The 19,965-nt window shown below is 39.3% G+C and overlaps 24 non-coding genes across 24 annotated transcripts; all 24 read left to right on the forward strand.

Moving 5' to 3' along the window:
• Positions 1-3,744: 3,744 nt before the first annotated feature.
• Positions 3,745-3,818, forward strand: trnat-agu. Its single transcript has one exon. It is a non-coding gene; the product is annotated as a tRNA-Thr (tRNA).
• A 115-nt stretch (positions 3,819-3,933) lies between these two features.
• trnat-ugu lies at positions 3,934-4,007 on the forward strand. The gene has a single exon. It is a non-coding gene; the product is annotated as a tRNA-Thr (tRNA).
• A 946-nt stretch (positions 4,008-4,953) lies between these two features.
• On the forward strand, positions 4,954-5,027 carry trnat-agu. The gene has a single exon. It is a non-coding gene; the product is annotated as a tRNA-Thr (tRNA).
• A 115-nt stretch (positions 5,028-5,142) lies between these two features.
• Positions 5,143-5,216, forward strand: trnat-ugu. The gene has a single exon. It is a non-coding gene; the product is annotated as a tRNA-Thr (tRNA).
• Positions 5,217-6,162: 946 nt separating this feature from the next.
• trnat-agu lies at positions 6,163-6,236 on the forward strand. The gene has a single exon. It is a non-coding gene; the product is annotated as a tRNA-Thr (tRNA).
• A 115-nt stretch (positions 6,237-6,351) lies between these two features.
• Positions 6,352-6,425, forward strand: trnat-ugu. Its single transcript has one exon. It is a non-coding gene; the product is annotated as a tRNA-Thr (tRNA).
• Positions 6,426-6,540: 115 nt separating this feature from the next.
• Positions 6,541-6,614, forward strand: trnat-ugu. Its single transcript has one exon. It is a non-coding gene; the product is annotated as a tRNA-Thr (tRNA).
• A 945-nt stretch (positions 6,615-7,559) lies between these two features.
• Positions 7,560-7,633, forward strand: trnat-agu. Its single transcript has one exon. It is a non-coding gene; the product is annotated as a tRNA-Thr (tRNA).
• Positions 7,634-7,941: 308 nt separating this feature from the next.
• On the forward strand, positions 7,942-8,015 carry trnat-ugu. Its single transcript has one exon. It is a non-coding gene; the product is annotated as a tRNA-Thr (tRNA).
• Positions 8,016-8,960: 945 nt separating this feature from the next.
• trnat-ugu lies at positions 8,961-9,034 on the forward strand. Its single transcript has one exon. It is a non-coding gene; the product is annotated as a tRNA-Thr (tRNA).
• Positions 9,035-9,979: 945 nt separating this feature from the next.
• trnat-agu lies at positions 9,980-10,053 on the forward strand. Its single transcript has one exon. It is a non-coding gene; the product is annotated as a tRNA-Thr (tRNA).
• Positions 10,054-10,168: 115 nt separating this feature from the next.
• On the forward strand, positions 10,169-10,242 carry trnat-ugu. Its single transcript has one exon. It is a non-coding gene; the product is annotated as a tRNA-Thr (tRNA).
• A 945-nt stretch (positions 10,243-11,187) lies between these two features.
• trnat-agu lies at positions 11,188-11,261 on the forward strand. Its single transcript has one exon. It is a non-coding gene; the product is annotated as a tRNA-Thr (tRNA).
• A 304-nt stretch (positions 11,262-11,565) lies between these two features.
• trnat-ugu lies at positions 11,566-11,639 on the forward strand. Its single transcript has one exon. It is a non-coding gene; the product is annotated as a tRNA-Thr (tRNA).
• Positions 11,640-12,584: 945 nt separating this feature from the next.
• On the forward strand, positions 12,585-12,658 carry trnat-agu. Its single transcript has one exon. It is a non-coding gene; the product is annotated as a tRNA-Thr (tRNA).
• A 945-nt stretch (positions 12,659-13,603) lies between these two features.
• On the forward strand, positions 13,604-13,677 carry trnat-agu. The gene has a single exon. It is a non-coding gene; the product is annotated as a tRNA-Thr (tRNA).
• A 115-nt stretch (positions 13,678-13,792) lies between these two features.
• Positions 13,793-13,866, forward strand: trnat-ugu. The gene has a single exon. It is a non-coding gene; the product is annotated as a tRNA-Thr (tRNA).
• Positions 13,867-14,809: 943 nt separating this feature from the next.
• Positions 14,810-14,883, forward strand: trnat-ugu. Its single transcript has one exon. It is a non-coding gene; the product is annotated as a tRNA-Thr (tRNA).
• Positions 14,884-15,828: 945 nt separating this feature from the next.
• On the forward strand, positions 15,829-15,902 carry trnat-agu. Its single transcript has one exon. It is a non-coding gene; the product is annotated as a tRNA-Thr (tRNA).
• Positions 15,903-16,017: 115 nt separating this feature from the next.
• On the forward strand, positions 16,018-16,091 carry trnat-ugu. Its single transcript has one exon. It is a non-coding gene; the product is annotated as a tRNA-Thr (tRNA).
• Positions 16,092-16,206: 115 nt separating this feature from the next.
• Positions 16,207-16,280, forward strand: trnat-ugu. Its single transcript has one exon. It is a non-coding gene; the product is annotated as a tRNA-Thr (tRNA).
• A 946-nt stretch (positions 16,281-17,226) lies between these two features.
• Positions 17,227-17,300, forward strand: trnat-agu. The gene has a single exon. It is a non-coding gene; the product is annotated as a tRNA-Thr (tRNA).
• Positions 17,301-17,414: 114 nt separating this feature from the next.
• Positions 17,415-17,488, forward strand: trnat-ugu. The gene has a single exon. It is a non-coding gene; the product is annotated as a tRNA-Thr (tRNA).
• Positions 17,489-18,430: 942 nt separating this feature from the next.
• Positions 18,431-18,504, forward strand: trnat-agu. Its single transcript has one exon. It is a non-coding gene; the product is annotated as a tRNA-Thr (tRNA).
• Positions 18,505-19,965: the final 1,461 nt, after the last annotated feature.

Raw genomic sequence — 19,965 nt, forward strand, 5'->3', positions numbered from 1 at the left:
CTATCATTTTGCATTCTTTTGCAAAAAAAAAAAAAGACTTGGCTAGAGAGTTGTAAACAAATGTGACTGTAGAATTTCTTTTATATAGATTAGATTTTGAAACACCTAGCCGGTGCAGCTTGAACACATTGTAAGTGAAGGACACAGGGTCATAGGGTGTTTCTGGTCTTTGATCTTCAGACACCCTCGTCTGGGCGGCCCAACTGGGGTTGAACTAGCATAAAAGATCTTGCTTTGTTTAAGACTTAGTTAGGTCTACTTTTAAGAAAAATGTGATAACATTTGATTGAGGATTTATTGTTTCTGTGCTTTGAACTCTAAAGAAAGAATATCTTTTCAGAAAGAAATACTTGTCTTTTAGCTTTGTACATAAAAGGATAAATAAATAATTATATACATTTACACAAAACTGATCTTTGTATTCCTTGCAGATAGTGAGGTGAATCAGTAGGACATTGAAGATGGCAAAGAAATACAATATTATGTTCATTTTGCTGATTATGTTACCATGGCTGCTTCTCATCAGTGTTTGGCACTAGAGCAATATAAAATCTATCATTTTTGCTCAAAAAGGTAAATATCAATGTTTGGCTCATGCTTTTCAGTTATAAATTTTTCAAAATATATTGTTGTTACATTATAGGGTTGGTTGGTTCTGTACCTTCCAGTTTAATGTATTGGGGATATCTGTCATGGTTTTATCTAAAGCTCAGACCCACATGCAGAGAAACACATTCAGAGAGACCAGGGGAAAAGGTTTAACAGGTTTTATTGAAGAGATAAAGCACGGTGCAGTGTTGCTCTGAACTCTGCTCAGCCAGAACTGGAAGATCAGGGGAAGACAGTGATTAGTTCAGGCTTATTGGGAAATTTCATTTGTGGATTTGGAGAAGAGGATCTGGTTGTCCTGTCCTGGTTGTCTGGAGTCCTGACAATATCACCTATATCTCACAAACATTAAAACACTTGGAAACTTGGTATGATGCAAAACAAAGCTGATAGGACTCTCCAGCATCCAAATCTCATTGCTTTTGAGCCCATTTGTCTGTGAGTCAATGTGTGGGAAGGAGAGAAAAGGCAGATGTGGAGCCAGCTGTGGAAATTATATAGAGCAGAAGACTTTTGAGTCATGCAAGCTAGCGGTTCATCAGATGAACAGAATAAAGGACTGGTAATACTCCCACAGCTGTGTGTCGCAGTGAGCTTGTCGCAGGTATGACGCAGATATTTTTGATTTATGCCCAATTTTGAAGTGTGGTCTGCGCTATGTTATTCCATGCCACAGTGCAAGAGGGACAATCAGGGAGTAGCTGTGGGTCTAGATACAGCCGAGACCAGGGGTGCTGTTTTGGGGGAAAAGTTAGAAAGATTCTAAAGGCCCCGCTATATTTTTCAAACATAAAAAGAAAAGTGAAATTAATTATTTTGTGTCCTCCCTTATTTTTTAAGCAGTAAACAGCGAAACAAAGCATGAATATATTGATCAAAATCCCTGTACTCCATCGCATCCGGTCTCCCGGTCTATCACGGGCAGTTTGCTCGTAGCAGGGCTTAAGTGCCACGCGTGCGTCATTTTACATAATGATAGTTAATTAAACAAATCAATGCATCTTTATAGAAGTTCAAAAGCTTACATAATTTTTTCCTGTGTGGGGCACAATATCAAAGGCTATTTTTGGGCCCCAAAGTCCTAGCGGTGTCCCTGGCCGAGACGGTGAGGAAGTGGTGAAAAAAACGCAAGGGTCAAGTTTGTGCGACAACGGAGGGACATGAGGGCGAAAAAGAGCGGAGATCCAGGTGGAAAAAGGGTCCCAGCACACTTGAATTGTAGCTTATATCTCATCTGCTAAGCTGTGCTTATTCTCGGAATCGTGCCTTTAAAGCAGCTGCTATTGGTACTTACCTTGAACTTTTCTCTCTTTTCCAGTGAAGTCCTGGACCAGTGCTTCTGTATCCATTTTTATGTAAGTGCCTTGTCTGTTTCAACACCGAGTCAGCCGTGGCAGAATCTTATTAACCCTGAGCATCCTTCTGGCTCAGATGATGCAAAAACATTACCAGCAAATGATTTTGGCTTTGCGGTTTCTTTAAAGATGAATACCTTATGAAATTCTTTGAAATTTGATTCAAATAACTGCTGGGTATGGCTGGTAGCAATTATTTTTTTGTCTCATATTGCTGAGCTAACATTTCATAAGTAAAGAACTAAAGACATCTAACTTTGTGACGCTTTCGCTCGGCATAGACCTGAGCTGTGGCTGGATCATTACAGTACACTTCTTTAAAAGAATGAAAAGGCAAAATGGTCACTATAAAACACAGTTACACTATATTGCCAAAAGTATTTGCTCACCTGCCTTGACTCACATATGAGCTTAAGTGACATCCCGTTCCTAATCCATAGGGTTCAATATGACGTCGGTCCACCCTTTGCAGCTAGAACAGCTTCAACTCTTCTGGGAAGGCTGTCCACAAGGTTTAGGAGTGTGTTTATGGGAATTTTTGACCATTCTTCCAGAAGCGCATTTGTGAGGTCGCACACTGATGTTGGACGAGAAGGCCTGGCTCTCAGTCTCCGCTCTAATTCATCCCAAAGGTGTTCTATCGGGTTGAGGTCAGGACTCTGTGCAGGCCAGTCAAGTTCATCCACACCAGACTCTGTCATCCATGTCTTTATGGACCTTGCTTTGTGCACTGGTGCACAGTCATGTTGGAAGAGGAAGGGGCCAGCTCCAAACTGTTCCCACAAAGTTGGGAGCATGGAATTGTCCAAAATGTCTTGGTATGCTGAAGCATTCAGAGTTCCTTTCACTGGAACTAAGGGGCCAAGCCCAGCTCCTGAAAAACAACCTCACACCATAATCCCCCCTCCACCAAACTTTACACTTGGCACAATGCAGTCAGACAAGTACCGTTCTCCTGGCAACCGCCAAACCCAGACCCGTCCATCAGATTGCCAGATGGAGAAGCGCGATTCGTCACTCCAGAGAACGCGTCTCCACTGCTCTAGAGTCCAGTGGCGGCGTGCTTTACACCACCGCATCCGACGCTTTGCATTGCACTTGGTGATGTATGGCTTGGATGCAGCTGCTCGACCATGGAAACCCATTCCATGAAGCTCTCTGCGCACTGTTTTTGAGCTAATCTGAAGGCCACATGAAGTTTGGAGGTCTGTAGTGATTGACTCTGCAGAAAGTTGGCGACCTCTTCGCACTATGCGCGTCAGCATCCGCTGACCCCGCTCCGTCAGTTTACGTGGCCTACCACTTCGTGGCTGAGTTGCTGTCGTTCCCAAACACTTCCATTTTCTTATAATACAGCTGACAGTTGACTGTGGAATATTTAGGAGCGAGGAAATTTCACGACTGGATTTGTTGCACAGGTGGCATCCTATCACAGTTCCACGCTGGAATTCACTGAGCTCCTGAGAGCGACCCATTCTTTCACAAATGTTTGTAAAAACAGTCTGCATGCCTAGGTGCTTGAATTTATACACCTGTGGCCATGGAAGTGATTGGAACACCTGATTCCAATAATTTGGATGGGTGAGCAAATACTTTTGGCAATATAGTGTATGTCAGGATGTAGTGGAATAGGTCATATTTAAAAATTCATCTATGCCTCGTAGCAGAAAATATGAATTTGACCTCTAGCGTTGTTACTATTTCATGCTTTGGAGTACAAGACATTTCCATATGTCTTGTGTGAATTACTTGACGAGTCAGCATTTCCTTACAAAGTTTAGGCGCTGTAGCTTAGTTGGTCAAAGTGCCTGTCTAGTAAACAGGAGATCCTGGGTTCAAATCCCAGCAGTGCCTGACCTCTTTTCATGTAATTCTAGCTGACAAGTTTAGTAAGCACTCAATTTGTTTGCATGTTTTTTTGTTACACAATTGTTTGGTTTCGAAAAAAAATCCTTTTCTGTATGTAAATGGCGCTGTTGCTTAGTTGGTCAAAGTGCCTGTCTTGTAAACAGGAGATCCGGGGTTCAAATCCCAGCAGTGCCTTTTTAACTAAGCATCCACAATTTGCTGGTCATGATGTTTAATCTTCTTGTAAAACATCTTTAAGAACCTCATGGAGAAATATCATCTAGCCTTCATATTTCTGAGTTGGTCCTTCTCAGCCATCTGCAGCTCAATGATAGGAACCAGTTTGTTCATATGGCGGCACACTCAAACTTATAAACACTCATTTTCTTGTCCTGCTTTTTCCCAAAAGGCGACAAAGTTGCAAAATGTCACATGCAAAGTGCACTGTACTTTGAGACCTCAAACACTTGAATTGTAGCTTATATCTCATCTGCTAAGCTGTTCTTATTCTTTGAATCATGCCTTTAAAGCAGCTGCTATTGGTACTTACCTTGAACTTTTCTCTCTTTTCCAGTGAAGTCCTGGACCAGTGCTCCTGTATCCATTTTTATGTAAGTGCCTTGTCTGTTTCAACACCGAGTCAGCCGTGGCAGAATCTTATTAACCCTGAGCATCCTCCTGGCTCAGATGATGCAAAAACATTACCAGCAAATGATTTTGGCTTTGCAGTTTCTTTAAAGATGAATACCTTATGAAATTCTTTGAAATTTGATTCAAATAACTGCTGGGTATGGCTGGTAGCAATTATTTTTTTGTCTCATATTGCTGAGCTAACATTTCATAAGTAAAGAACTAAAGACATCTAACTTTGTGACGCTTTCGCTCGGCATAGACCTGAGCTGTGGCTGGATCATTACAGTACACTTCTTTAAAAGAATGAAAAGGCAAAATGGTCACTATAAAACACAGTTATGTCAGGATGTAGTGGAATAGGTCATATTTAAAAATTCATCTATGCCTCGTAGCAGAAAATATGAATTTGACCTCTAGCGTTGTTACTATTTCATGCTTTGGAGTACAAGACATTTCCATATGTCTTGTGTGAATTACTTGACGAGTCAGCATTTCCTTACAAAGTTTAGGCGCTGTAGCTTAGTTGGTCAAAGTGCCTGTCTAGTAAACAGGAGATCCTGGGTTCAAATCCCAGCAGTGCCTGACCTCTTTTCATGTAATTCTAGCTGACAAGTTTAGTAAGCACTCAATTTGTTTGCATGTTTTTTTGTTACACAATTGTTTGGTTTCGAAAAAAAATCCTTTTCTGTATGTAAATGGCGCTGTTGCTTAGTTGGTCAAAGTGCCTGTCTTGTAAACAGGAGATCCGGGGTTCAAATCCCAGCAGTGCCTTTTTAACTAAGCATCCACAATTTGCTGGTCATGATGTTTAATCTTCTTGTAAAACATCTTTAAGAACCTCATGGAGAAATATCATCTAGCCTTCATATTTCTGAGTTGGTCCTTCTCAGCCATCTGCAGCTCAATGATAGGAACCAGTTTGTTCATATGGCGGCACACTCAAACTTATAAACACTCATTTTCTTGTCCTGCTTTTTCCCAAAAGGCGACAAAGTTGCAAAATGTCACATGCAAAGTGCACTGTACTTTGAGACCTCAAACACTTGAATTGTAGCTTATATCTCATCTGCTAAGCTGTTCTTATTCTTTGAATCATGCCTTTAAAGCAGCTGCTATTGGTACTTACCTTGAACTTTTCTCTCTTTTCCAGTGAAGTCCTGGACCAGTGCTCCTGTATCCATTTTTATGTAAGTGCCTTGTCTGTTTCAACACCGAGTCAGCCGTGGCAGAATCTTATTAACCCTGAGCATCCTCCTGGCTCAGATGATGCAAAAACATTACCAGCAAATGATTTTGGCTTTGCAGTTTCTTTAAAGATGAATACCTTATGAAATTCTTTGAAAATTGATTCAAATAACTGCTGGGTACGGCTGGTAGCAATTTATTTTTTGTCTCATATTGCAGAGCTAACATTTCATAAGTAAAGAACTAAAGACATCTAACTTTGTGATGCTTTCGCTCGGCATAGACCTGAGCTGTGGCTGGATCATTACAGTACACTTCTTTAAAAGAATGAAAAGGCAAAATGGTCACTATTTAAGACAGTTATGTCAGGATGTAGTGGAATAGGTCATATTTAAAAATTCATCTGTGCCTCGTAGCAGAAAATATGAATTTGACCTCTAGCGTTGTTACTATTTCATGCTTTAGAGTACAAGACATTTCCATATGTCTTGTGTGAATTTGTTGATTAGTCAGCATTTCCTTGCAAAGTTTAGGCGCTGTGGCTTAGTTGGTCAAAGTGCCTGTCTAGTAAACAGGAGATTCTGGGTTCAAATCTCAGCAGTGCCTGACCTCTTTTCATGTAATTCTAGCTGACAAGTTTAGTAAGCACTCAATTTGTTTGCATGTTTTTTTGATACACAATTGTTTGGTTTCGAAAAAAAATAATTTTCTGTATGTAAATGGCGCTGTTGCTTAGTTGGTCAAAATGCCTGTCTTGTAAACAGGAGATCCTGGGTTCAAATCCCAGCAGTGCCTGACCTCTTTTCATGTAATTCTACCTGACAAGTTTAGTAAGCACTCAATTTGTTTGCATGTTTTTTTGATACACAATTGTTTGGTTTCGAAAAAAAATCATTTTCTGTATGTAAATGGCGCTGTTGCTTAGTTGGTCAAAGTGCCTGTCTTGTAAACAGGAGATCCTGGGTTCAAATCCCAGCAGTGCCTTTTTAACTAAGCATCCACAATTTGCTGGTCATGATGTTTAGTCTTCTTGTAAAACATCTTTAAGAACCTCATGGAGAAATATCATCTAGCCTTCATATTTCTGAGTTGGTCCTTCTCAGCCATCTGCAGCTCAATGATAGGAACCAGTTTGTTCATATGGCGGCACACTCAAACTTATAAACACTCATTTTCTTGTCCTGCTTTTTCCCAAAAGGCGACAAAGTTGCAAAATGTCACATGCAAAGTGCACTGTACTTTGAGACCTCAAACACTTGAATTGTAGCTTATATCTCATCTGCTAAGCTGTGCTTATTCTTCGAATCATGCCTTTAAAGCTGCTGCTATTGGTACTTATCTTGAACTTTTCTCTCTTTTCCAGTGAATACCTGGACCAGTGCTTCTGTATCCATTTTTATGTAAGTGCCTTGTCTGTTTAAACACCGAGTCAGCCGTGGCAAAATCTTATTACCCTAAGCATCCTTCTGGCTCAGATGATGCAAAAACATTACCAGCAAATGATTTTGGCTTTGCAGTTACTTTAAAGATGAATACCTTATGAAATTATTTGAAAATGGATTCAAATAACTGCTAGGTATGGCTGGTAGCAATTTATTTTTTGTCTCATATTGCTGAGCTAACATTTCATAAGTAAAGAACTAAAGACATCTAACTTTGTGACGCTTTCGCTCGGCATAGACCTGAGCTGTGGCTGGATCGTTACAGTACACTTCTTTAAAAGAATGAAAAGGCAAAATGGTCACTATTTAAGACATTTATGTCAGGATGTAGTGGAAAAGGTCATATTTAAAAATTCATCTGTGCCTCGTAGCAGAAAATATGAATTTGACCTCTAGCGTTGTTACTATTTCATGCTTTAGAGTACAAGACGTTTCCATATGTCTTGTGTGAATTAGTTGAGGAGTCAGCATTTCCTTGCAAAGTTTAGGCGCTGTGGCTTAGTTGGTCAAAGTGCCTATCTAGTAAACAGGAGATCCTGGGTTCAAATCCCAGCAGTGCCTGACCTCTTTTCATGTAATTCTAGCTGACAAGTTTGGTAAGCACTCAATTTGTCTGCATGTTTTTTTGATACACAATTGTTTGGTTTCGAAAAAAAAAAATCATTTTCTGTATGTAAATGGCGCTGTTGCTTAGTTGGTCAAAGTGCCTCATTTGTAAACAGGAGATCCTGGGTTCAAATCCCAGCAGTGCCTGACCTCTTTTCATGTAATTCTAGCTGACAAGTTTAGTAAGCACTCAATTTGTTTGCATGTTTTTTTTGATACACAATTGTTTGGTTTCGAAAAAAAATCATTTTCTATATGAAAATGGCGCTGTTGCTTAGTTGGTCAAAGTGCCTGTCTTGTAAACAGGAGATCCTGGGTTCAAATCCCAGCAGTGCCTTTTTAACTAAGCATCCACAATTTGCTGGTCATGATGTTTAGTCTTCTTGTAAAACATCTTTAAGAACCTCATGGAGAAATATCATCTAGCCTTCATATTTCTGAGTTGGTCCTTCTCAGCCAACTGCAGCTCAATGATAGGAACCAGTTTGTTCATATGGCGGCACACTCAAACTTATAAACACTCATTTTCTTGTCCTGCATTTTCCAAAAAGGCGACAAAGTTGCAAAATGTCACATGCAAAGTGCACTGTACTTTGAGACCTCAAACACTTGAATTGTAGCTTATATCTCATCTGCTAAGCTGTGCTTATTCTTCGAATCATGCCTTTAAAGCTGCTGCTATTGGTACTTATCTTGAACTTTTCTCTCTTTTCCAGTGAATACCTGGACCAGTGCTTCTGTATCCATTTTTATATAATTGCCTTGTCTGTTTCAACACCGAGTCAGCCGTGGCAAAATCTTATTACCCTAAGCATCCTTCTGGCTCAGATGATGCAAAAACATTACCAGCAAATGATTTTGGCTTTGCAGTTTCTTTAAAGATGAATACCTTATGAAATTCTTTGAAAATTGATTCAAATAACTGCTGGGTACGGCTGGTAGCAATTTATTTTTTGTCTCATATTGCTAAGCTAACATTTCATAAGTAAAGAACTAAAGACATCTAACTTTGTGACGCTTTCGCTCGGCATAGACCTGAGCTGTGGCTGGATCGTTACAGTACACTTCTTTAAAAGAATGAAAAGGCAAAATGGTCACTATATAAGACAGTTATGTCAGGATGTAGTGGAATAGGTCATATTTAAAAATTCATCTGTGCCTCGTAGCAGAAAATATGAATTTGACCTCTAGCGTTGTTACTATTTCATGCTTTAGAGCACAAGACATTTCCATATGTCTTGTGTGAATTTCTTGAGGAGTCAGCATTTCGTTGCAAAGGTTAGGCGCTGTGGCTTAGTTGGTCAAAGTGCCTGTCTTGTAAACAGGAGATCCTGGGTTCAAATCCCAGCAGTGCCTTTTAACTAAGCATCCACAATTTGCTGGTCATGATGTTTAGTCTTCTTGTATAACATCTTTAAGAACCTCATGGAGAAATATCATCTAGCCTTCATATTTCTGAGTTGGTCCTTCTCAGCCATCTGCAGCTCAATGATAGGAACCAGTTTGTTCATATGGCGGCACACTCAAACTTATAAACACTCATTTCCTTGTCCTGCTTTTTCCCAAAAGGCGACAAAGTCGCAAAATGTCAGGTGCAAAGTGAACTGTACTTTGAGACCTCAAACACTTGAATTGTAGCTTAAATCTCATCTGCTAAGCTGTGCTTATTCTTCGAATCATGCCTTTAAAGCAGCTGCTATTGGTACTTACCTTGAACTTTTCTCTCTTTTCCAGTGAAGTCCTGGACCAGTGCTTCTGTATCCATTTTTATGTAAGTGCCTTGTCTGTTTCAACACCGAGTCAGCCATGGCAGAATCTTATTAACCCTGAGCATCCTCCTGGCTCAGATGATGCAAAAACATTACCAGCAAATGATTTTGGCTTTGCAGTTTCTTTAAAGATGAATACCTTATGAAATTCTTTGAAAATTGATTCAAATAACTGCTGGGTACGGCTGGCAGCAATTAATGTTTTGTCTCATATTGCTGAGCTAACATTTCATAAGTAAAGAACTAAAGACATCTAACTTTGTGACGCTTTCGCTCAGCATAGACCTGAGCTGTGGCTGGATCGTTACAGTACACTTCTTTAAAAGAATGAAAAGGCAAAATGGTCACTATATAAGACAGTTATGTCAGGATGTAGTGGAATAGGTCATATTTAAAAATTCATCTGTGCCTCGTAGCAGAAAATATGAATTTGACCTCTAGCGTTGTTACTATTTCATGCTTTAGAGCACAAGACATTTCCATATGTCTTGTGTGAATTTCTTGACGAGTCAGCATTTCCTTACAAAGTTTAGGCGCTGTGGCTTAGTTGGTCAAAGTGCCTGTCTAGTAAACAGGAGATCCTGGGTTCAAATCCCAGCAGTGCCTGACCTCTTGTCATGTAAATCTAGCTGACAAGTTTAGTAAGCATTCAATTTGTTTGCATGTTTTTTTGTTACACAATTTTTTGGTTTCGAAAAAAATGTATTTTCTGTATGCAAATGGCGCTGTTGCTTAGTTGGTCAAAGTGCCTGTCTTGTAAACAGGAGATCCTGGGTTCAAATCCCAGCAGTGCCTTTTAACTAAGCATCCACAATTTGCTGGTCATGATGTTTAGTCTTCTTGTAAAACATCTTTAAGAACCTCATGGAGAAATATCATCTAGCCTTCATATTTCTGAGTTGGTCCTTCTCAGCCATCTGCAGCTCAATGATAGGAACCAGTTTGTTCATATGGCGGCACACTCAAACTTATAAACACTCATTTCCTTGTCCTGCTTTTTCCCAAAAGGCGACAAAGTCGCAAAATGTCAGGTGCAAAGTGCACTGTACTTTGAGACCTCAAACACTTGAATTGTAGCTTATATCTCATCTGCTAAGCTGTGCTTATTCTTCGAATCATGCCTTTAAAGCAGCTGCTATTGGTACTTACCTTGAACTTTTCTCTCTTTTCCAGTGAAGTCCTGGACCAGTGCTTCTGTATCCATTTTTATGTAAGTGCCTTGTCTGTTTCAACACCGAGTCAGCCGTGGCAGAATCTTATTAACCCTGAGCATCCTCATGGCTCAGATGATGCAAAAACATTACCAGCAAATGATTTTGGCTTTGCAGTTTCTTTAAAGATGAATACCTTATGAAATTCTTTGAAAATTGATTCAAATAACTGCTGGGTACGGCTGGTAGCAATTTATTTTTTGTCTCATATTGCTGAGCTAACATTTCATAAGTAAAGAACTAAAGACATCTAACTTTGTGACGCTTTCGCTCGGCATAGACCTGAGCTGTGGCTGGATCGTTACAGTACACTTCTTTAAAAGAATGAAAAGGCAAAATGGTCACTATATAAGACAGTTATGTCAGGATGTAGTGGAATAGGTCATATTTAAAAATTCATCTGTGCCTCGTAGCAGAAAATATGAATTTGACCTCTAGCGTTGTTACTATTTCATGCTTTAGAGCACAAGACATTTCCATATGTCTTGTGTGAATTTCTTGAGGAGTCAGCATTTCCTTACAAAGTTTAGGCGCTGTGGCTTAGTTGGTCAAAGTGCCTGTCTAGTAAACAGGAGATCCTGGGTTCAAATCCCAGCAGTGCCTGACCTCTTTTCATGTAAATCTAGCTGACAAGTTTAGTAAGCGTTCAATTTGTTCGCATGTTTTTTTGTTACACAATTTTTTGGTTTCGAAAAAAATGTATTTTCTGTATGCAAATTGTGCTGTGGCTTAGTGGGTCAAAGTGCCTGTCTAGTAAACAGGAGTTCCTTGGTTCAAATCCCAGCAGTGCCTGACCTCTTTTCATGTAAATCTAGCTGACAAGTTTAGTAAGTGTTCAATTTGTTCGCATGTTTTTTTGTTACACAATTTTTTGGTTTCGAAAAAACATCATTTTCTGTATGTAAATGGCGCTGTTGCTTAGTTGGTCAAAGTGCCTGTCTTGTAAACAGGAGATCCTGGGTTCAAATCCCAGCAGTGCCTTTTAACTAAGCATCCACAATTTGCTGGTCATGATGTTTAGTCTTCTTGTAAAACATCTTTAAGAACCTCATGGAGAAATATCATCTAGCCTTCATATTTCTGAGTTGGTCCTTCTCAGCCATCTGCAGCTCAATGATAGGAACCAGTTTGTTCATATGGCGGCACACTCAAACTTATAAACACTCATTTCCTTGTCCTGCTTTTTCCCAAAAGGCGACAAAGTCGCAAAATGTCAGGTGCAAAGTGCACTGTACTTTGAGACCTCAAACACTTGAATTGTAGCTTATATCTCATCTGCTAAGCTGTGCTTATTCTTCGAATCATGCCTTTAAAGCAGCTGCTATTGGTACTTACCTTGAACTATTCTCTCTTTTCCAGTGAAGTCCTGGACCAGTGCTTCTGTATCCATTTTTATGTAATTGCCTTGTCTGTTTCAACACCGAGTCAGCCGTGGCAGAATCTTATTAACCCTGAGCATCCTTCTGGCTCAGATGATGCAAAAACATTACCAGCAAATGATTTTGGCTTTGCAGTTTCTTTAAAGATGAATACCTTATGAAATTCTTTGAAAATTGATTCAAATAACTGCTGGGTACGGCTGGTAGCAATTTATTTTTTGTCTCATATTGCTGAGCTAACATTTCATAAGTAAAGAACTAAAGACATCTAACTTTGTGACGCTTTCGCTCGGCATAGACCTGAGCTGTGGCTGGATCGTTACAGTACACTTCTTTAAAAGAATGAAAAGGCAAAATGGTCACTATATAAGACAGTTATGTCAGGATGTAGTGGAATAGGTCATATTTAAAAATTCATCTGTGCCTCATAGCAGAAAATATGAATTTGACCTCTAGCGTTGTTACTATTTCATGCTTTAGAGCACAAGACATTTCCATATGTCTTGTGTGAATTTCTTGAGGAGTCAGCATTTCCTTGCAAAGTTTAGGCGCTGTGGCTTAGTTGGTCAAAGTGCCTGTCTAGTAAACAGGAGATCCTGGGTTCAAATCCCAGCAGTGCCTTTTAACTAAGCATCCACAATTTGCTGGTCATGATGTTTAGTCTTCTTGTAAAACATCTTTAAGAACCTCATGGAGAAATATCATCTAGCCTTCATATTTCTGAGTTGGTCCTTCTCAGCCATCTGCAGCTCAATGATAGGAACCAGTTTGTTCATATGGCGGCACACTCAAACTTATAAACACTCATTTCCTTGTCCTGCTTTTTCCCAAAAGGCGACAAAGTCGCAAAATGTCAGGTGCAAAGTGCACTGTACTTTGAGACCTCAAACACTTGAATTGTAGCTTATATCTCATCTGCTAAGCTGTGCTTATTCTTCGAATCATGCCTTTGAAGCAGCTGCTATTGGTACTTACCTTGAACTTTTCTCTCTTTTCCAGTGAAGTCCTGGACCAGTGCTTCTGTATCCATTTTTATGTAAGTGCCTTGTCTGTTTCAACACCGAGTCAGCCGTGGCAGAATCTTATTAACCCTGAGCATCCTCATGGCTCAGATGATGCAAAAACATTACCAGCAAATGATTTTGGCTTTGCAGTTTCTTTAAAGATGAATACCTTATGAAATTCTTTGAAAATTGATTCAAATAACTGCTGGGTACGGCTGGTAGCAATTTATTTTTTGTCTCATATTGCTGAGCTAACATTTCATAAGTAAAGAACTAAAGACATCTAACTTTGTGACGCTTTCGCTCGGCATAGACCTGAGCTGTGGCTGGATCGTTACAGTACACTTCTTTAAAAGAATGAAAAGGCAAAATGGTCACTATATAAGACAGTTATGTCAGGATGTAGTGGAATAGGTCATATTTAAAAATTCATCTGTGCCTCGTAGCAGAAAATATGAATTTGACCTCTAGCGTTGTTACTATTTCATGCTTTAGAGCACAAGACATTTCCATATGTCTTGTGTGAATTTCTTGAGGAGTCAGCATTTCCTTAAAAAGTTTAGGCGCTGTGGCTTAGTTGGTCAAAGTGCCTGTCTAGTAAACAGGAGATCCTGGGTTCAAATCCCAGCAGTGCCTGACCTCTTTTCATGTAAATCTAGCTGACAAGTTTAGTAAGCGTTCAATTTGTTCGCATGTTTTTTTGTTACACAATTTTTTGGTTTCGAAAAAACTGTATTTTCTGTATGCAAATGGCGCTGTTGCTTAGTTGGTCAAAGTGCCTGTCTTGTAAACAGGAGATCCTGGGTTCAAATCCCAGCAGTGCCTTTTAACTAAGCATCCACAATTTGCTGGTCATGATGTTTAGTCTTCTTGTAAAACATCTTTAAGAACCTCATGGAGAAATATCAACTAGCCTTCATATTTTTGAGTTGGTCCTTCTCAGCCATCTGCAGCTCAATGATAGGAACCAGTTTGTTCATATGGCGGCACACTCAAACTTATAAACACTCATTTCCTTGTCCTGCTTTTTCCCAAAAGGCGACAAAGTCGCTAAATGTCAGGTGCAAAGTGCACTGTACTTTGAGACCTCAAACACTTGAATTGTAGCTTATATCTCATCTGCTAAGCTGTGCTTATTCTTCGAATCATGCCTTTGGAGCAGCTGCTATTGGTACTTACCTTGAACTTTTCTCTCTTCCAGTGAAGTCCTGGACCAGTGCTTCTGTATCCATTTTTATGTAATTGCCTTGTCTGTTTCAACACCGAGTCAGCCGTGGCAGAATCTTATTAACCCTGAGCATCCTTCTGGCTCAGATGATGCAAAAACATTACCAGCAAATGATTTTGGCTTTGCAGTTTCTTTAAAGATGAATACCTTATGAAATTCTTTGAAAATTGATTCAAATAACTGTTGGGTACGGCTGGTAGCAATTTATTTTTTGTCTCATATTGCTGAGCTAACATTTCATAAGTAAAGAACTAAAGACATCTAACTTTGTGACGCTTTCGCTCGGCATAGACCTGAGCTGTGGCTGGATCGTTACAGTACACTTCTTTAAAAGAATGAAAAGGCAAAATGGTCACTATATAAGACAGTTATGTCAGGATGTAGTGGAATAGGTCATATTTAAAAATTCATCTGTGCCTCATAGCAGAAAATATGAATTTGACCTCTAGCGTTGTTACTATTTCATGCTTTAGAGCACAAGACATTTCCACATGTCTTGTGTGAATTTCTTGAGGAGTCAGCATTTCCTTAAAAAGTTTAGGCGCTGTGGCTTAGTTGGTCAAAGTGCCTGTCTTGTAAACAGGAGATCCTGGGTTCAAATCCCAGCAGTGCCTTTTAACTAAGCATCCACAATTTGCTGGTCATGATGTTTAGTCTTCTTGTAAAACATCTTTAAGAACCTCATGGAGAAATATCAACTAGCCTTCATATTTTTGAGTTGGTCCTTCTCAGCCATCTGCAGCTCAATGATAGGAACCAGTTTGTTCATATGGCGGCACACTCAAACTTATAAACACTCATTTCCTTGTCCTGCTTTTTCCCAAAAGGCGACAAAGTCGCAAAATGTCAGGTGCAAAGTGCACTGTACTTTGAGACCTCAAACACTTGAATTGTAGCTTATATCTCATCTGCTAAGCTGTGCTTATTCTTCGAATCATGCCTTTGAAGCAGCTGCTATTGGTACTTACCTTGAACTTTTCTCTCTTTTCCAGTGAAGTCCTGGACCAGTGCTTCTGTATCCATTTTTATGTAAGTGCCTTGTCTGTTTCAACACCGAGTCAGCCGTGGCAGAATCTTATTAACCCTGAGCATCCTCCTGGCTCAGATGATGCAAAAACATTACCAGCAAATGATTTTGGCTTTGCAGTTTCTTTAAAGATGAATACCTTATGAAATTCTTTGAAAATTGATTCAAATAACTGCTGGGTACGGCTGGTAGCAATTTATTTTTTGTCTCATATTGCTGAGCTAACATTTCATAAGTAAAGAACTAAAGACATCTAACTTTGTGACGCTTTCGCTCGGCATAGACCTGAGCTGTGGCTGGATCGTTACAGTACACTTCTTTAAAAGAATGAAAAGGCAAAATGGTCACTATATAAGACAGTTATGTCAGGATGTAGTGGAATAGGTCATATTTAAAAATTCATCTGTGCCTCGTAGCAGAAAATATGAATTTGACCTCTAGCGTTGTTACTATTTCATGCTTTAGAGTACAAGACATTTCCATATGTCTTGTGTGAATTTCTTGAGGAGTCAGCATTTCCTTACAAAGTTTAGGCGCTGTGGCTTAGTTGGTCAAAGTGCCTGTCTAGTAAACAGGAGATCCTGGGTTCAAATCCCAGCAGTGCCTGACCTCTTTTCATGTAAATCTAGCTGACAAGTTTAGTAAGCGTTCAATTTGTTCGCATGTTTTTTTGATACACAATTGTTTGGTTTCGAAAAAAAATCATTTTCTGTATGTAAATGGCGCTGTTGCTTAGTTGTTCAAAGTACCTGTCTTGTAAACAGGAGATCCTGGGTTCAAATCCCAGCAGTGCCTGACCTCTTTTCATGTAATTCTAGCTGACAAGTTTAGTAAGCACTCAATTTGTTTGCATGTTTTTTTGATACACAATTGTTTGGTTTCGAAAAAAAATAATTTTCTGTATGTAAATGGCGCTGTTGCTTAGTTGGTCAAAGTGCCTGTCTTGTAAACAGGAGATCCTGAGTTCAAATCCCAGCAGTGCCTTTTTAACTAAGCATCCACAATTTGCTGGTCATGATGTTTAGTCTTCTTGTAAAACATCTTTAAGAACCTCATGGAGAAATATCATCTAGCCTTCATATTTCTGAGTTGGTCCTTCTCAGCCATCTGCAGCTCAATGATAGGAACCAGTTTGTTCATATGGCGGCACACTCAAACTTATAAACACTCATTTTCTTGTCCTGCTTTTTCCCAAAAGGCGACAAAGTTGCAAAATGTCACATGCAAAGTGCACTGTACTTTGAGACCTCAAACACTTGAATTGTAGCTTATATCTCATCTGCTAAGCTGTTCTTATTCTTTGAATCATGCCTTTAAAGCAGCTGCTATTGGTACTTACCTTGAACTTTTCTCTCTTTTCCAGTGAAGTCCTGGACCAGTGCTCCTGTATCCATTTTTATGTAAGTGCCTTGTCTGTTTCAACACCGAGTCAGCCGTGGCAGAATCTTATTAACCCTGAGCATCCTCCTGGCTCAGATGATGCAAAAACATTACCAGCAAATGATTTTGGCTTTGCAGTTTCTTTAAAGATGAATACCTTATGAAATTCTTTGAAAATTGATTAAAATAACTGCTGGGTACGGCTGGTAGCAATTTATTTTTTGTCTCATATTGCTGAGCTAACATTTCATAAGTAAAGAACTAAAGACATCTAACTTTGTGACGCTTTCGCTCGGCATAGACCTGAGCTGTGGCTGGATCATTACAGTACACTTCTTTAAAAGAATGAAAAGGCAAAATGGTCACTATTTAAGACATTTATGTCAGGATGTAGTGGAATAGGTCATATTTAAAAATTCATCTGTGCCTCGTAGCAGAAAATATTAATTTGACATCTAGCGTTGTTACTATTTCATGCTTCAGAGTACAAGACATTTCCATATGTCTTGTGTGAATTTGTTGAGGAGTCAGCATTTCCTAACAAAGTTTAGGCGCTGTGGCTTAGTTGGTCAAAGTGCCTGTCTAGTAAACAGGAGATCCTGGGTTCAAATCCCAGCGGTGCCTTAACTCTTTTCATGTAAATCTAGCTGACAAGTTTAGTAGCATTCAATTTCTTCGCATGTTTTTTTGTTAAACAATTTTTTGGTTTAGAAAAAAATTCATTTTTTGTATGTAAATGGCGCTGTTGCATAGTTGGTCAAAGTGCCTGTCTTGTAAACAGGATATCCTGGGTTCAAATCCCAGCAGTGCCTTTTAACTAAGCATCCACAATTTTCTGGTGATGATGTTTAGTCTTCTTGTAAAACATCTTTAAGAACCCCATGGAGAAATATCATCTAGCCTTCATATTTCTGAGTTGGTCCTTCTCAGCCATCTGCAGCTCAATGATAGGAACCAGTTTGTTCATATGGCATCACACTCAAACTTATAAACACTCATTTCATTGTCCTACTTTTTCCCAAAAGGCGACAAAGTCGCAAAATGTCAAATGCAAAGTGCACTGTACTTTGAGACCTCAAACACTTGAATTGTAGCTTATATCTCATCTGCTACGCTGTGCTTATTCTCCGAATCATGCCTTTAAAGCAGCTGCTATTGGTACTTACCTTGAACTTTTCTCTCTTCCAGTGAAGTCCTGGACCAGTGCTTCTGTATCCATTTTTATGTAAGTGCCTTGTCTGTTTCAGCACTTAGTCGGTCGTGGCAGAATCTTATTACCCTCAGCATCTTTCTGGCTCAGATGATGCAAAAACATTACCAGCAAATGATTTTGGCTTTGCAGTTTCTTTAAAGATGAATACCTTATGAAATTCTTTGAATATTGATTCAAATAACTGCTGGGTACGGCTGGTAGCAATTTATTTTTTGTCTCATATTGCTGAGCTAACATTTCATAAGTAAAGAACTAAAGACATCTAACTTTGTGACGCTTTCGCTCGGCATAGACCTGAGCTGTGGCTGGATCATTACAGTACACTTCTTTAAAAGAATGAAAAGGCAAAATGGTCACTATTTAAGACATTTATGTCAGGATGTAGTGGAATAGGTCATATTTAAAAATTCATCTGTGCCTCGTAGCAGAAAATATGAATTTGACCTCTAGCGTTGTTACTATTTCATGCTTCAGAGTAAAAGACATTTCCATATGTCTTGTGTGAATTTGTTGAGGAGTCAGCATTTCCTTGCAAAGTTTAGGCGCTGTGGCTTAGTTGGTCAAAGTGCCTGTCTAGTAAACAGGAGATCCTGGGTTCAAATCCCAGCAGTGCCTTTTAACTAAGCATCCACAATTTTCTGGTCATGATGATTAGTCTTCTTGTAAAACATCATTAAGAACCCCATGGAGAAATATCATCTAGCCTTCATATTTCTGAGTTGGTCCTTCTCAGCCATCTGCAGCTCAATGATAGGAACCAGTTTGTTCATATGGCGGCACACTCAAACTTATAAACACTCATTTCCTTGTCCTGCTTTTTCCCACAAGGCGACAAAGTCGCAAAATGTCACATGCAAAGTGCACTGTACTTTGAGACCTCAAACACTTGAATTGTAGCTTATATCTCATCTGCTAAGCTGTGCTTATTCTCCGAATCATGCCTTTAAAGCAGCTGCTATTGGTACTTACCTTGAACTTTTCTCTCTTTTCCAGTGAAGTCCTGGACCAGTGCCTCTGTATCAATTTTTATGTAAGTGCCTTGTCTGTTTCAACACCGAGTCAGCCGTGGCAGAATCTTATTACCCTACGCATCCTTCTGTCTCAGATGATGCAAAAACATTACCAGCAAATGATTTTGGCTTTGCAGTTTCTTTAAAGATGAATACCTTATGAAATTCTTTGAAAATTGATTCAAATAACTGCTGGGTTCGGCTGGTAGCAATTTATTTTTTGTCTCATATTGCTGAGCTAACATTTCATAAGTAAAGAACTAAAAACATTTAACTTTGTGACGCTTTCGCTTTGCATTGACCTGAGCTGTGGCTGGATCATTACAGTACACTTCTTTAAAAGAATGAAAAGGCAAAATGGTCACTATTTAAGACAGTTATGTCAGGATGTAGTGGAATAGGTCATATTTAAAAATTCATCTGTGCCTCGTAGCAGAAAATATGAATTTGACCTCTAGCGTTGTTACTATTTCATGCTTTAGAGTACAAGACATTTCCGTATGTCTTGTGTGAACTTTTCTCTCTTTTCCAGTGAAGTCCTGGACCAGTGCTTCTGTATCCATTTTTATGTAAGTGCCTTGTCTGTTTCAACACCGAGTCAGCCGTGGCAGAATCTTATTACCCTACGCATCCTTCTGTCTCAGATGATGCAAAAAACATTACCAGCAAATGATTTTGGCTTTGCAGTTTCTTTAAAGATGAATACCTTATGAAATTCTTTGAAAATTGATTGAACATTTATATAGCTTATATCTCATCTGCTAAGCTGTGCTTATTCTCCGAATCATACCATTAAAGCAGCTGCTATTGGTACTGTCGTGGTAAAAAAATTTCAACTATTCATCCTAGTTAAATAAACGGAGATCGATGGATTTCACTCAGTCGGCACATTTATTAATAATCTTTGCAAAGAGAGAACAGCTCATCATAAAGCCCTCATGGCATAGCACTCTTCTCTGTTCTGATCTGGGCAGGGTTTGTCCCCCCTTACTTACAACAATGGAAAGCAGTCAGAGTCATAAGAAATTACACACACTTTGGTTAACAGTAACATGTTATGAATAAA

The sequence above is a fragment of the Cyprinodon tularosa genome, unplaced genomic scaffold, assembly GCF_016077235.1.
Source record: "Cyprinodon tularosa strain WSP-4 unplaced genomic scaffold, ASM1607723v1 ctg453, whole genome shotgun sequence".
Taxonomy (NCBI): Eukaryota; Metazoa; Chordata; class Actinopteri; order Cyprinodontiformes; family Cyprinodontidae; genus Cyprinodon; species Cyprinodon tularosa.